Source organism: Lepus europaeus, chromosome 5, assembly GCF_033115175.1.
Source record: "Lepus europaeus isolate LE1 chromosome 5, mLepTim1.pri, whole genome shotgun sequence".
Lineage (NCBI taxonomy): Eukaryota > Metazoa > Chordata > Mammalia > Lagomorpha > Leporidae > Lepus > Lepus europaeus.
Window position 1 is genome coordinate 117,917,049 of NC_084831.1, and position 16,255 is coordinate 117,933,303.

Sequence of the window (16,255 nt, forward strand, 5' to 3'; positions counted from 1 at the left end):
TCTCCCTCCCCTCTGCCTCTCCTTCTCTGTGTAACTCTGACTTTCAAGTAAAATAAAATCTTTTTTTTCAGTATTTTTTTTGACAGGCAGAGTGGACAGAGAGACAGAGAGAAAGGTCTTCTATTTCCATTGGTTCACCCCTCAATAGCTGCTGCGGCCGGCGCGCTGCGCTGATCCGAAGCCAGGAGCCAGGCGCTTCTCCTGGTCTCCCATGCGGGTGCAAGGGCCCAAGGACTTGGGCCATCCTCCACTGCACTCCCGGGCCATAGCAGAGAGCTGGCCTGGAAGAGGGGCAACCAGGACAGAATCCAGCGCTGCAACCAGGACTAGAACCCAGTGTGCCAGCGCCGCAGGTGGATGATTAGCCTATTGAGTCTATTATTTAAAAAAAAAAAAAAAAAAGCATGTTGGCCGGCAGGACTGACAGGCTCCAATGTAGCCAGCACCCTTGCCGGGCCTCTTCTGCCTTCCCACGCCTCTTCTGTCTTCCCACGCTGCAGGCCTGCGCGGCTGTGAGGCTCCGGCGCTCCCAGGGGCATTTCCCTGTTCCGCACAGGGACGAGGGCTGAGCGCCACACTAGCTGACCCTTGCTCGTTTTTATCTGGAGAGAAAAGCTTTCTTGGAAGGCCAGACCAGGGCCATCTGGCCCGACCCAAGCTCAGCAGAGGCCCTGAAGGCAGCAGGAGGAGCCTGGGGTAGCCGTGGGGCCGGCCCCAGGGCAGCGCCTGCGGCACCTGCACTCCCCAATTCTTCCTGACTCACAATGTTTCCAGAAACCTCGATCAGAGATGCCTAAAACCCTTCCACAGTCTCCCAGGGGGTGCAGGTCCTCACAAGAGCCCCTGCCCCATCCACTTTAGGGCCTTTGAACTCCGCCTGATTTCCCCGTGTCTGCAGGCTGAATGGGCCCGGCGGGCATGGTCTGTGCCCCCCGGAGTGGTCTGACCACACAGGCCTTGCTCTTCTCCCGCAGCAAGTGTAGAGGTGGCGGCTTCAGGCCCTGAACCTGGGCTAGCAGAGGAGAGGCAGGAGGACAGGAAGGGACTGCCGGTGACGCTCGGCTGTCTTCTCAGTAAGTGCGACCTCCGAGGACACCTGCCTCCCCAGCATCTCCTCGGGTGGGCAGGGCTGCGCCTCTCTGAGGGAGGCTGGGAACCCGGCATGGAGGCAGCTGACAGAAGCTTCCCACTGCCTTCCCAGTTATCTGGGCTGGTGTTCTCATGGCCTGTGTTGTGGCACAGTGGGCTAAGCCACTGCCAATGATGCTGGCATCCCATGTGACCACTAATTCAAGTCCCGGCTGCTCCACTTCCAGTCCAGCTCCAATAATGCTCCTGGAAGACAATGGAGGGGCACCTCCACCTAGATGGGAGACCCAGAAGAAATTCCTGGCTCGTGGCTTCATCCTGGCCCAGTCAGAGAGAGAGAGGGAGAGAGAGAGCTTCTATCTGCTGGTTCACTCCCCAAATGGCTGCAACAGCCAGAGCTGGGCCAGGCCAAAGCCAGGAGCCTCACCTGGGTCTCCCACAGGGATGCAGGGGCCATGCAGCTGGGCCATCTTTTGCTGATTTCCCAAGTGCATTAGCAGGGAGCTGGACCAGAAACAGAGCAGCTTCTGGACTCCCCATGGGCACTCAGGTGCTCTGATGTGGGGTGGCAGGTGGCGGTTTAACCCACTGTGCCACAATGCTGCCCCTGGGACAGAGACAGTGTGTGAATTCAAACCAGAAAGTGTCCACTAAATGTGCCACTGGGTCCTGGGCGATAGTAATATGATTGCTTCTGTAGGCTAGGTGGGCGTGGTGCACACTGCCCATGGACCTGGCTTTCCAGGAGAACTGAGAGGAGGGTGGAGGAAGAGCAGTGGCTGGGAGGAGAATCAGGGCCAGGGTGGGCCCTTGTGATCTGACACCTTCCTCTCTTCTGTTTTATTTTTAGGCTAGAAAATTGGAAGCCTCTTGGAATTGTTGCCCAGATGGGATCTGACATTCCGAGGGCACAGCCATAGAATCAGGGGCCACGAGCAAGCCTAACTCTGCCACCGAGGGGCCCAGACCCACAGCTCTGTGTCCCAGCCCTAGCCCAAACTGGAGCCCTAGTTCTCACCCTAGCAGGACTACCTAAGCCTGGGGCGGGGAGCCAGGGCGGCGGCGCCTGGAAAGCAGGGCGCTCAGTCTGGCCAGGCCGGCCTCTACTGCCCTCTGCTGGGCGTGGCTGCGCAGCGCAGGCAGAGCGTGGCTGCTCTGGCCCTGCGTGGGAGGTGTGCAGGAGGGAAGAATGGCCTTCCTGCTAATGCACGCCCTGGGAGGCAGCCAGTGCTCCAATGCTTGGGAGACCCACATTGAATTCCAGGCTCCCGGCTTCAGCCTGCTCCAACACCAGCCGTTGTGGCCATTTGGGGAGTGAACCAGCAGATGGAAGATGCTGCTTGGACTCTGCTTTTCAGATACATTTTGTAAAAAAAAAAAAAAAAAAAAAAATTAAAATCCATTTCTGGAGCTGGCTTTCTGGTGTAGCTGGTAACACCACAGCCTGCGATGCTGGCATTCTAGCTGAGTGCTGGTTTGTGTCCCAGCTGTTCTACTTTGGGTCCGGCTCCCTGCTAATGGTCTGAGAAGGCGGCAGAAGATGGTCCAAGTGTCTGGGCCTCTGCCACCCACGTGAGAAAACTTCTCAGATTTACAGATGCCTGTACTAGAAAGTTTCTGGGGACAGGACCCCGGTGGAAGGGAGTGCAGCAGTGGGGCACAGTACCAGCTTTGATAAGGATGATGGAATTAGATGGCAAGCAGTGCCTTGGAGAAAGACAATGAAAGCCTGAGAGAGGTGATCACCAACTCCCAGCTAAGCAGGAAAGCTCAGGGCCCTCCTTAGCGACTTACAGACACTTGATTTCCTGCATCTAGAGGACCCACAAAGCTGGGAGCAATGGCCAGGACTTGATTACAGCAAAGAATAGCAGGGTTCCAGAGAAACTCTATATTCTCAACTCTGGCAGATCTGTTGGGAGGGAGGGCAACCATGGAACATGGGATAAGACACTAGGGTTGAGACCAGCGCCGTGGCTTAACAGGCTAATCCTCCGCCTTGCGGCGCCGGCACACCAGGTTCTAGTCCCGGTTGGGGCGCCGGATTCTGTCCCGGTTGCCCCTCTTCCAGGCCAGCTCTCAGCTGTGGCCCGGGAAGGCAGTGGAGGATGGCCCAAGTCCTTGGGCCCTGCACCCGCATGGGAGACCAGGAGAAGCACCTGGCTCCTGGCCTCGGATCAGTGAGATGCGCCAGCCGCAGCGGCCATTGGAGGGTGAACCAACGGCAAAAAGGAAGACCTTTCTCTCTGTCTCTCTCTCTCTCACTATCCACTCTGCCTGTCAAAAAAAAAAAAATAGGGTTAATGCTTTTAAAATGTTTTAAAAGATCTATTTATTTATTTGAAAGAGTTACAGACAGAGAGGGAGAGAGAGAGATCCTCCATCCAACAGTGGACTGGGCCAGGCTGAGGCCAGAAGCCTGGAGCGTTAGCAGGGTCTCCCACGTGGGTGTCAGAGGCCCAAGCACTTGGGCCACCCTCTGCTGCCCTCCCAGGTGCATTAGCAGGAGCTGGATGGGAAGTGGAGCAGCTGGGACTCAAACTGGGATGCCGGCATTGCAGGCTTAAACAGCTGCTCCACAATGCTAGCCCTAGTGCTTTAAAAATTTTTTTGAATTCCCAAATTCTCCTGCACGCTTCGCCCTGAGAAAGTGCTCGTGTCTTCCCATTAGACTGTCACCATTTCCTTGCCTGCTCCCTTGGAGACCTGGCCCGCCTCCTCTCCTGACCTCCAAGCCAATAACCAGGATTAAGTCCCATCAGAACCTAGCCCAACCCCCAAGGAGGAGCTGTGCACTAGAGCATCCAGCCAGTGCACATAGGCTAGAGAGGGAAGGAGTAGCCAAGCGGGCATGCTATGTTCTAGTGAATCAGAAAACCCAGCAACCACTGTGTTCCATCTGAGAGCCCAAGGATACTCCATTTACTGCAGCGATCCGGAAGCTGCCCTAAGACGGCTGCCCGCTTCACCGGGCAGCTCAGCACCGCCCTTCACTGCAGGCCAGGCCTGACACAGAGCATGCTGTCCTAGAACCGGGCCCACAGGTGGAGGGGGCGGGGCAGAGTCACTGCACTGTACACTGTGCTGAGAGGCAGCCAGGGTCTCACCGGCAGACAGCTCCGGGACCATCTATATGGAGCATGGCTTCCTTGGGACGACATAAAGGCATTGGACAGGACCCTGTTCAATCTGTACACTAGAAAGAAACCAGGGACGGATGGCAGCGAGTGTGAGGGCAGCTGCCCTGATCAAAAGTTACAGTTCCTTGCTCTTCCTGCCCCTGAGCCGGGTTTAAAAAGCTATCATGTACCTACATTGAAACCCACCAACCTGGAATAAATAATCTGGTGAGCTTCCCAGCTGTTTGTCACCACACGATCTGCAACGTTTCCATTCCACTCACAGATGCCCTGTGCTGAGGGGGCCAGCCTACACCACCTGGTAACCTGGTGAGATCCAGCATTAGCCTCTCTCTGCTAAGAGCTCAGTGATGTCCCGGTTGCAACTTGACATTGGCTACAGAGCGGCTGTGTGCACCACGGAAACCGGCAGATGCTGCACATTACGCTGCCTCCCCGCCCAGAGCTGCTGCTTAGCTCCCCAGCACATCTCTGCTCATTTTCATTTGCAGTCTCTGACCACAGCGCCGGTCCCTTGCAATCACTGATATTTTGTCACTATAGTTTTAAGAATATCACATACAGGGGCCGGCGCTGTGGTGTAGCAGGTAAAGCTGCCACCTGCAGTGCTGGTATCCCATATGGGTGCTGGCTCGAATCCTGGCTGCTCCACTTCCAGTCCAGCCCCCACTAACGTGCCTGGGAAAGCAGCAGAAGATCGTCCAAGTCCTTGGGCCCCTGCACCCATGTGGGAGACCCAGAAGATGCTCTAGGCTCCTGGCTTCAGATTGGCCCAGCTCTAGCCATTGTGGCCATTTGGGGAGTGAACCAGCAGATGGAAAATTCTCTCTCTCTCTTTTTGCCTCTGCCTCTCTCTAACTCTGCCTTTCAAATAAATAAATAAATCTTTAAAAAAAAGAAAAAGAAAAGGAATGTTACATATAGGGGCCAGGGCTGTGGCGCGGCGGATTAAGCAGTCATTTGCAGCACTGGCACCCCATATGAGTGCTGGTTTGAGTCCCAGCTGTTCCACTTCTGATCCAGCTCTCTGCTAATGTACCTGGGAAAGCAGCAGAGGATGGCCCGCCCAATCCTTGGACCCCTGCACCCATGTGGGAGACCAGGAAGAAGCTCCTGGCTCCTGGCTTCAGCCTGGCCCAGTCCTGGCTATTGTGGCCATTTGGGGAGCGAACTAGCATATGGAAGATCTGTCTCTCCCTCTCTGTTAACTCTTTCAAATATTTTCTGGGGCCGGTGCTGTGGCGTAGTGGGCAAAGCTGCCGCCTGCAGTGCCAGCATCCCATATGCGATCGGTTCGAGTCCCAGCTGCTCCACTTCCAATCCAGGTCTCTGCTGTGGCCTGGGAAAGCAGTGGAAGATGGTCAAGTCCTTGGGCCCCTGCACCGGTGTGGGAGACCCGGAAGAAGCTCCTGGCTTCGGATTGGCACAGCTCTGGCCATTGTGGCCAACTGGGGAGTGAACAGCGGATAGAAGATGTCTCTCTCTCTCTCTCTGTCTCTCCTCTCTCTGTGTGTAACTCTGTCAAATAAATAAATCTTTAAAAAAATCTTTTTTAAAAAATGTTTATTTGAAAGGTCCTGTACAGCATTAATGAATGTGGCTCTATAGGTTCTGAAATCTGGTAGGTTTGTGCCTCATACTTTATTCTTTTTCAAAGATGTTCTAGCTATTCTAGTTCCTTTGCCTTTTCATATAGCTTTTAGAAAAATCTGGGGGGCTGGCACTGTGGCACAGCAGGTTAAAGCCCCGGCCTGCAGTGCCGCCATTCCACATGGGCACCAGTTTGAGTCCCAGCTGCTCCACTTCCAATCCAGCTCCTTGCTAATGTGCCTGGGAGAGCAGTGGAGGATGGCCGAAATGCTTGGGCCCCTGCATCCACTTGGGAGACCCGGAAGAAGCTCCTGGCTCCTGATCGGCTCAGCTCCAGCCATTGTGGCCATTTGAAAATGAACCAGCAGATGGAAGACCTCTCTCACTGTCTCTACCCCTCTCTTAACTCTGCCTTTCAAAAAAAAGGTATATATCTACCAAAATTTTTAAATAATTTTAAAAAAAGGATTTCTAAAAGCACAGTGACAGAAAGGAAGAGAGAGAGAAGATAAATATCTTCAACCTGCTGGTTCACTCCCCAAATGACCAAATGACTCACAGCCAGGCTGGGGCAGCCCAATGCCCACACAGAAATTCCATTCAGGACACAGAAATTCCATTCAGGTCTCCCATGTGCATAGCAGGGACCCAAGAACTTGGGTCATCTGTTGCTTCCCAAGTGCAGAAGGAAACAATAGGAGTGGAGGTGCGACTCTGGACTGTTTTTGCAACTATGAATGTTACTGCTTTTGGTGTCCACATGGTGTACAGGTGTGTGTGTATGTTTTTCTAGGAGTTTTATGTAGATTCTTGAAATTTTCCACATAATGCAATCATGTAGAGACAGTTCTATTTCTTTTCTTTTCATTGTTTTAAACAGAATTATCCTGGCCGGCGCTGTGGCTTAACAGGCTAATCCTCCGCCTTGCGGCACAGGCACACCGGGTTCTAGTCCCGGTTGGGGAGCTGGATTCTATCCCGGTTGCCCCTCTTCCAGGCCAGCTCTCTGCTATGGCCCGGGAGTGCAGTGGAGGATGGCCCAAGTCCTTGGGCCCTGCACCCGCATGGGAGACCAGAAGCACCTGGCTCCTGGCTTCAGATCAGCACGATACGCCAGCCGCAGTGGCCATTGGAGGGTGTACCAATGGCAAAAGGAAAAGGAAGACCTTTTTCTCTGTCTCTCTCTCTCACTATCCACTCTGCCTGTCAAAAAAAAAAAAAGAATTATCCTTGGCCGGCGCCGTGGCTTAACAGGCTAATCCTCTGCCTTGCGGCACCGGCACACCGGGTTCTAGTCCCGGTTGGGGCACCGGATTCTATCCCGGTTGCCCCTCTTCCAGGCCAGCTCTCTGCTATGGCCCGGGAAGGCAATGGAGGATGGCCCAGGTCCTTGGGCCCTGCACCCACATGGGAGACCAGGAGAAGCGCCTGGCTCCTGGCCTCAGATCAGCGAGATGCGCCGGCCGCAGCGGCCATTGGAGGGTGAACCAACGGCAAAAAGGAAGACCTTTCTCTCTGTCTCTCTCTCACTATCCACTCCACCTGTCAAAAAAAAAAAAAAACAAGAATTATCCTAATTATTTGAAAGACAAGAGTTAGCGAGGTAAAGCCAGAGAGAGAGAGAGAGAGAGAGAGAGAGAGAGAGAGAGAGAGGTCTTCTATTCTGCTGGTTCACTCCCCAAATGGCCACAATGGCCAAAGTTGAGCTGATCTGAAGCTAAGAGCTTCTTCCAGGTCTCCCATGTGGGTGCAGGGACCCAAGGAGTTGGGCCATCTTCTACTGCTTTCTCAGGCCATAGCAGAGAGCTGGATCAGAAGAGGAGCAGCCAGGACTTGCACTGGTTCGAGGACAGTTCTATTTCTTACTTTAATGTTAACTGTGGGCTTTTTGTAGATATTGTTAGGAAAATGGCGCAGTCTTATCTGTGGTGCGATCTACACCCTGATTTACATCCCATGCCCTGGCTCCCACCGCCATTGCTGAAAGCCAGGTTGCCATATGGCCCAACCACTGGTGCCAAGCTCCACCCCCAACCTAATGGGATTGGCAATTCCTGCTTCCCTGCCCACTCCCTGGAGAAGGTATATTAGTCCCCCTTCCCAGACAGGCGGCCCTTTATTCCCTTCTTTGCCCCACCCCTCCGGTCTGCTGGGTTTCCCCCAATAAACCCTTTCCCTTACTCCAGTGTTTGGTGTGTTTTGTGACAGCATAACAGATATTCTTTGTCAAGATGAGTCGGTTTCTCTGTATTCCTACTTTTCTCAGAGTTGTTAAAATCAGGAACAGGTGTTGATTTTGTCAACTGATTCTTTTACATTAGTTGATGTCAACTTGTAATTTTTCTTTAGTTATCAATATGGCCGATGGCATTGATTTTTGAATATGGAACCAACCTTGCATCCGTGGAATAAACTGCACTTGGGCATGATGGATAATGCTTTTTAGACATTGTTGAAACTTTGTTAAGGATTTCTGTGTCTATGTTCATGAGATATCGATGTGTAAGTTTTCTGCCTACTGTTTTGTTCTTCTTCAGAGTAATACTGGCTTCATAAAATGAATTGGGACATGTTCTTCCCTGTTCCACTTTCTGGAAGAGATTATGTAGAACTGGTGGTAATCTTTAAATATTTGATAGAATTTGCCAGTGAAACTGTTTGGGCCTGCAGATTTCTTTTGGGTGTGTGGGAAGTTTTAAATTACAGGTTCAGTTTCCACAGTAGCTACAGAGCTATTCAAATGACATTTCATATTGGATTAACTGTGTTTTCTTCTTCTTCAAGGATTCTGTCCACTTATCTAAATTATCACTTTATATGTATATGGTTCATAGTATTCCTTCCTTTTGAATGTTTGCAAGGTCTCTAGTGATATGTTGTTGTGTATTATTTCTGATATTGGGAATTTTTTCCCTCTTTGTCAGTTTTCTAGAGGTTTGTCGATTTTTATTGATTTTTTTTCAAAGAACCAGCTCTTTAATTCACTTTACATATTCTTTTTTAAAAAGATTCATTGATTCTTTTATCTTTATTATTTCCTTGCTTGCTTTGAGTTTAGTTTGCTCTTTTTCTAGATACTTGAGGTCAGAAATTAGATGACTGATTTCAAAATTCCTTTTTTCTTTTCTTAAAGATTTACTTATTTATTTCAAAGGCAGAGTAAGAAACAGAGAGAAATCGTCCATCCACTGGTTTACTACCCAAATGGCCACAACAGCTGGAGTTTGGCTAGTCAGAAGCCAGGAGCCAGGAACTTCTTGGTCTTTCACGTGGGTGCAGGGGTCCAAGCACTTGGACCATCTTCTGCTTTAGCAGGGAGCTGCATTGGAAATGGAACAGCTGGGACTCAAACCAGCGCCCATATGGGATATTGATGCTGCAGGTGGAGGCTTTACCCACTACGCCACAGCACCTGCCCTAAAATTCCTTTTTTCTAATGCCTATATTTAATGCTGTAATTTTCCCTCAGTAACTGCTTTAGTCATATGGCAGGAATTCTAATGGTTGTACTTTCACTTTTATTCAGTTCAGTATTTTAAAATTTTTCATTCAGACATCCTTTTTGATTCATGCATTATTTAGAAGTTTGTGCAAGTATTTGGAGACATTCCTATTTTTTCTATTATTAATTTCTGGTTTGATTCTATGGCTGTTGGAGAACACACTGTTATTTTCTTAAAGACATTTTAAGAGCCATGTGTTAGTTTTGTGGGGCTTTCATATAGCACAGACCAGGTGGTTTTTGTTTTTGTTTTTGTTTTTTAATTTATTTTTGACAGGCAGAGTGGATAGTGAGAGAGAGAGACAGAGAGAAAGGTCTTCCTTTGCCGTTGGTTTACCCTCCAAAGGCCACTGCGGCCGGCGCGCTGCAGCCGGTGCACTGCGCTGATCTGAAGGCAGGAGCCAGGTGCCTCTCCTGGTCTCCCATGGGGTGCAGGGCCCAAGCACTTGGGCCATCCTCCACTGCGCTCCTGGGCCATAGCAGAGAGCTGGCCTGGAAGAGGGGCAACCGGGACAGAATCCGGCATCCCGACCAGGACTAAAACCTGGTGTGCTGGCGCCGCAAGGCAGAAGATTAGCCTGTTGAGCCATGGCACCGGCCTTTTTTTTTTTTTTAAAGATTTATTTATTTGAAAGTCAGTTATAGAGGCAGAGGTAGAGAGAGGTCTTGCATCTACTGGTTCACTCCCCAAATGGCCACAAAGGTCGGAGCTGGGCTGATCAGAAGCCAGGAACCAGGAGCTTCTTCCAGGCCTCCCACATGGGTGCAGGGGCTCAAGGATTTGGCCCATCTTCCACTGCTTTCCCAGGCCATAGAAAAGAACTGGATCGGCCGGCGCCATGGCTTAACAGGCTAATCCTCCGCCTTGCGGCACCGGCACACCGGGTTCTAGTCCCGGTCGGGGCGCCGGATTCTATCCTGGTTGCTCCTCTTCCAGGCCAGCTCTCTGCTATGGCCCGGGAAGGCAGTGGAGGATGGCCCAGGTCCTTGGGCCCTGCACGCATGGGAGACCAGGAGAAGCACCTGGCTCCTGGCTTCGGATCAGCGAGATGTGCTGGCCACAGCGGCCATTGGAGGGTGAACCAGTGACAAAAAGGAAGACCTTTCTCTCTGTCTCTCACTATCCACTCTGCCTGTCCAAAAAAAAAAAAAAAAATTAGAAAAGAACTGGATCAGAATGGAGCAGTGGGGACTCGAACAAGTGCCCATGTGGGATGTTAGCACTATGGGCAGTGGCTTTTTTTTTTTTTTTTTTTTTAAGATTTATTTATTTATTTGAAAGGCAGTTATAGAGGCAGAGACAGAGTGAGATCTTCCATCTGCTGGCTCTCTCCCCAGGTGGCCGCAATGGCCAGAGCTGGGCTGATCTGAAGCCAGGAGCCAGGAGCTTCTTCCAGGTTCCCCATGTGAGTGCAGAGGCCCAAGGACTTTGCCATCTTCCACTGCTTTCCCAGGCTGTATCAGAGAGCTGGATTGGAAGTGGAGCAGCTGGGACTTGAACAGGTGCCCATATGGGATGCCAGCACTGCAGGCAGTGGCTTTACCTGCTATGCCACAGCACCAGCCCCTACACTGTGTATTAATCTTTTTTTTAATTTGTTGAAATTTTGTTATTTATGAGATGCTTAGTATTTTATTTGAGAGGCAGAGGCAGATTTTTTTAAAAAAATAAAGATCTATTTATTTGAATAGCAAAGTTAGAGAAGAGGGAGGGCAGGAAAAAGATCACTCTTCCATCCACTGTTCACTCCCCAAAGGACAACAGCCAGCCGTGGGCCATCTGCTGCTGCTTCCACAGATGCAGTAGCAGAGCTGGACACGAACTAGTGCGACTGCGGGTGGTGGCATGGTAACCCACTGGGCCACAACACAGCCCCAATCTGTGCCTTAGCCATTCTTTCAGAGCAGGTCTACTGGTAACAGATTCTCTTAGTTCTCTGCTGTCTGAGAAGGTTTTGATTTCCCATTCATTCCTGAGGGATATTTTTTCTGGGTATAGAATCCGGAGTTGACAGCACTTGAAACATACTGTACCACTTTCTTCTGGCCTCTGGTCTCTAATGAGAAACCCACTATCATTTGAACTGTTTTTGCCTCCTTATAAGCAAATTGTCACTTTCAATATTTTTAAATTTCAAAAGTTTAATTATAACAGCATAATTTTCGTGGGGCTTTCCTTAGCTCCTTACATCACTGTAATTTATGTCTTTTGACAAACTTGGGGAGCTTGAGACATTATTCCTGTGTACTTTTTCAGCCCTGCCTCCCCACCCCACCCCACCCCACCCCCAATTTTCTGGGATTCCAATAAGAATGCTAGACTTTTGTGAGTTTCACAAGTCCCTGAAATGTCCATTTTTTGGTCTGTTTTCCCCATACTGTTTAGACAGAGTAACTTCTGTTGTTTATCTTCCAAATCACTGACTCTGTCCTCTTCATTCTGCTATTGAGTCCACCCACGGGGCTTTCATTGTGGTTACTGTAGTTTATGGTGCAAACGTCAGTCTCTTTACATCTTGTTTCTTTGCAGAGGTTTTACATTTTATGCTTGTTTCAAGTGTGCTCTTAATTGCTTGCTGAAGCATTCTTATCATGGCTGCTTTGAAATCTTTATCAGAAAATTCCTGTATCTCTGTCATGCTGGGGTTGACATTATCTTTTTCTCATGCAGTCTGAGATCTTTCTAGGTTTTTTTTTTTTTTAAGATTTACTTTATTTGAAAAGCAGAGTAACAGAGAGAGGGGGAGAGAAACAGAGAGATAGAAAAAGATATCTTTCTGGTCCAGTTCCTTGGGCCCCTGCACCTGCATGGGAGACCCGGAAGAGGCTCCTGGATCCTGGCTTCAAATCGGCACAGCTCCAGCCATTGTGGCCAGTTGGGGAGTGGACCAGTGGATGGAAGACCTCTACTTCTCTGCCTCTTTGTGTAACTCTTTCAAATAAATAAATAAATCTTTAAAAAAAGAGATATCTTCCATCTGCTGGCTCACTCCCCAATGCCTGCAACAGCTGAGGCTAGGTCAGGCTGAAGCCAGGAGCTAAGAACTCAATCCACATCTCCCACGTGGGTGGCAGGAGCCCAAGTACTTGAGCCACCACTTGCTGTCTCTCAGGATACGCATTAACAGGATCTGGAATTAGAACTGGGGCTGGGACTGGAACCCACTCTGATATGGAATGTGGATGACCCAAGTGCTTTTAAAAAAATGTGTTTATTTAAAAGGTAGAGTTACAGAGACAGGGAAACGGAGAGATCTTCCCCCAAATGGCCACAACAGTGAGGGCTGGGCCAGGCCTAAGTCAGGAGGAACTTCATCCAGGTCTCCCCCATGGGTGCAGGGGTCCAAGGACTTGGGTCATCCTCCACTGCTTTCTCAGGCGCATTAATGGAGCTGGATCAGAAGTGGAGCAGCCAGGACTTGAACAAGTGCCCATATGAGACACTAGTGTTTCAGGCGGTGACTTAACCGTTATGCCCCCAAGTTCTTTCTTAACCACTGCACCAAATTCCCGGTCCCTATTCTAATATTTAATTGGATGTCAGACATTAGGAATTTGATTTTATTCAGTGTAGGATTTTGTTGCTTTTCTTTAATGAGCACTGGACTTGGTTCTAGCATGCTTGGTATAAGCTTGATCCCTCCAAGGCTTGCTCTCAAAACTGCAAGGTGAATCCAACCTAGCCTTTATTGTAATGTCCACAAGTGAGTCCTTTAGTCTCTACCTGATGCCTTATCTTGTAAGTTCTACTTAAACTGTTGGCAGAATGCACAATCTTGGATGAGCTGAGAATCGATGGGCTTAACACTTTTTCCTGTTTTACCCACACCTTTGAGGAATTTCACCCCAAGCACATGCACATCAGTATTCAGCCAGATATGAGGTCCCCCTACAGACTACACTGTTCTCTGTCACTCACCCCTACAGACTACACTGTTCACATTCACCCCTACAGACCTACACTGTGCTCTGCCATTCACCCCTACAGACTACACTGTTCTGTCATTCACCCCTACAGACCTACACTGTTCTGTCATTCACCCAACAGACTACACTGTTCTGTCACTCACCCCTACAGACCTACACTATTCTGTCATTCACCCCTACAGACTACACTGTTCTGTCATTCACCCCACAGACCTACACTGTTTTCTGTCATTCACCCTTACAGACTATACTGTTCTGTCACTCACCCCTACAGACCTACACTGTTCTGTCATTCACCCCTACAGACTACACTGTTCTGTCACTCACCCCTACAGACTACACTGTTCTGTCATTCACCCCTACAGACCTACACTGTTTTCTGTCATTCACCCCTATAGACTACACTGTTCTCTGTCATTCACTCATCGTAAGCGCTCTGCCTCTTCCAGCCTGTCCACGCTCCGCCCGCTGTAGTCTGTCTTCTCACCCAGTGGAGAAGTGAGACAGCAGGCTTGGAGCTCCCCTCTCCACACTGCTCCTAACAGGCCAAGGAGGGAAATGACCTCCGGGCAGTAAGCGGAGCCAGTCATGGGGCTTTTGCTTCCTTTTTCTCAAAGTTCTACACTACATGCTCTTCATTATCTATAAACACTCCTTTCATAATTCTGTCTGGTTTATGGTTCATAGCGAGAGGCAAATTTCTGTAGTTATGTTCTTCCTGGGTGGAAGTGAAGTGTTTCAGCTGGAAACAATTGTTTCAATGCCCCCTTGGAGGAAGGACCCTGAAACACTGTAGTATTTAAGGCAACAATTCCCCCAGTCCATCACATAAAGATGGATAGCACACAATGGAGAAAGGCTATTTAAACATTTCATTAACCGGCAGATACAGAGGCCTACTTGACACAATTACTCCAGGATCTGAACAATCACTGTTAGAACCGCAGTGTAAGGGGGCCAGGTCTGGCCCTCAGTGGATCTGCGGGGTCCACAGACCAACCTCGTGCTTCTTTTACTGTTTCTTACTGGGTAAGTGGAAATGGACATATTTGAGGGTAGAACTAGCACACTGCTTTTTGGTTTGAGAGGCAGGAGCTACATGTGGAAGGCTGACATGAAGCCCCTGAAACTGCTTCTATCATTCCAGGCCAATAACAACAGCAACCACAACAACAGTAAGAGTGTTCCTTTTGTAGACTTGAATGCAGGGATGTGGTCCCCATCACATGGCTATTTAATTCACGTTTGTCCCCTAGACAATCCTGGAGAATGACAGTGGATTAGTGTTATATCCATCAAAAAAAACTTCACTACAGATTAACACAGGCTCAGAAACATGGCATGTATTGATCTGGGCAATGTATTCTTTCCCACCCCTTCAAAAAAGAAGGTAAGCTTTCACCATTGAGATGAGCAATAATACACATTTATGGCTGCCTGGGGGCCGTGTAAACTCTCCCGCTTTCTGTCATGATGTAGTCTGAGGAGACCTAGACCATCTGGACATCCTGCAGGACATCATATTACTACACTGATGACATCGTGGTCACGGGATGAACAAGAAATGGCAGGTACACTAGAGGCCTCGGCAGAACAAATATTCTCCAAATGGTAGCACACAAATCCTACAGGTATTTAGAATCTTTCCGTATCAGGGAAGTTTTTAGAACTCCAGTGGTCTGGAACCCTGCCAGGACAGACTCTGCAAACTAAAGAAATTCTGCATCTCCCATCTCTCACTGCTAGGGAGGAAGCACACTGCCTGATCAACCTTGGTGGGGTGTACAGATAGCATATTCCACACTTGCAAATGTCTCTGACCCAACTACCTGGTGGGGCCCAGAGCAGGAAAAGGGTCTGTGGCAGAAGTGACCCTGCTGTTGGGTCCACAAGACACCCTATTAGAAGCATCAGTGGTGGGAGAGGACCACACGCCCCAACAGGAAGTCACAAACTACAGTTCTGGAGCAAGGCCACGCCATCTGAAACAGTATTACACACTTTTCAAAAGACACTCCAAGTGTGCTACTGAGTCCTGGTTGAGACATGGCGCTTTTCCATGGGTCATCAAGCTATCATGTAGCAAGAAATGCCTATTTCAACCTGGGTTCTATCAGACCCAAGTAGTAACACTGAGTACCTTTCATCCGTCAAGATGGAAGTGGTTATGTACATAGAATTGGACAGGTTATATACAGCATTGGACACAAATAGAGCTGCAAAGAAAAAGCAAGCACGTAAGGTGACCAGACCCTGTCCCCACCCTGTTGCACTTGTGTTTCTCTCTCCATTAACATCTACAGCCACGTGGATCAGGGGGCCTTCATGACCAGACAGCAGCAGTAAACAGCCTAGGCTGACTAATGTGTGGGTTCTCTTACTAGGTGGAAACAGCTGAAAACAGACTGGCTGTTCCGCGGCACCAACTTAAGATGCCTTGAAAAACAAACAGCAGTGAAGGTCAGAGCTTTAGGCAATGCATCTGTCTGCAGGAGCAACAGTAACGACTTGGTCAGGAACCTGGAAAAATCTTTAAGACTAAAGACAAAGTCTGGGGGAAAAGGTATGTAGGGTACCTGAGGATGAGTATAAAGTGTGATGGTCTTTCTGCCTTATGTCAGTGAACATCTACCATAGGAAAGGTACCAAGCAAGGAAGTGAACTGAGGGGCCGGCGCTGTGGCATAGTGAGGAAAGCCACTGCCTGCAGTGCTGCCATCCCATATAGGCGCTGGTTCGAGTCTTGGCTGCTCCCGGCTGTTCTTTGATAGGCACTAACACGTAAGGCAAAAAGGCCACCACATTTTATACTTATTCTCAGGTATCCCATGTGCCTCTTCCCCCAGACTTTTTTTAGCCTTACAGCTTTTTTCCAGGTTCCTGACCAAGTCACTCACTGCTGCCCATGCAGACAGATGCACTGCCTTGAAGCTCTGATCATTAGGAAGATCCAGCTCTTTGCTGTGGCCTGGGAAAGCAGTAGAAGATGGCCCAAGTCCTTGGGCCCT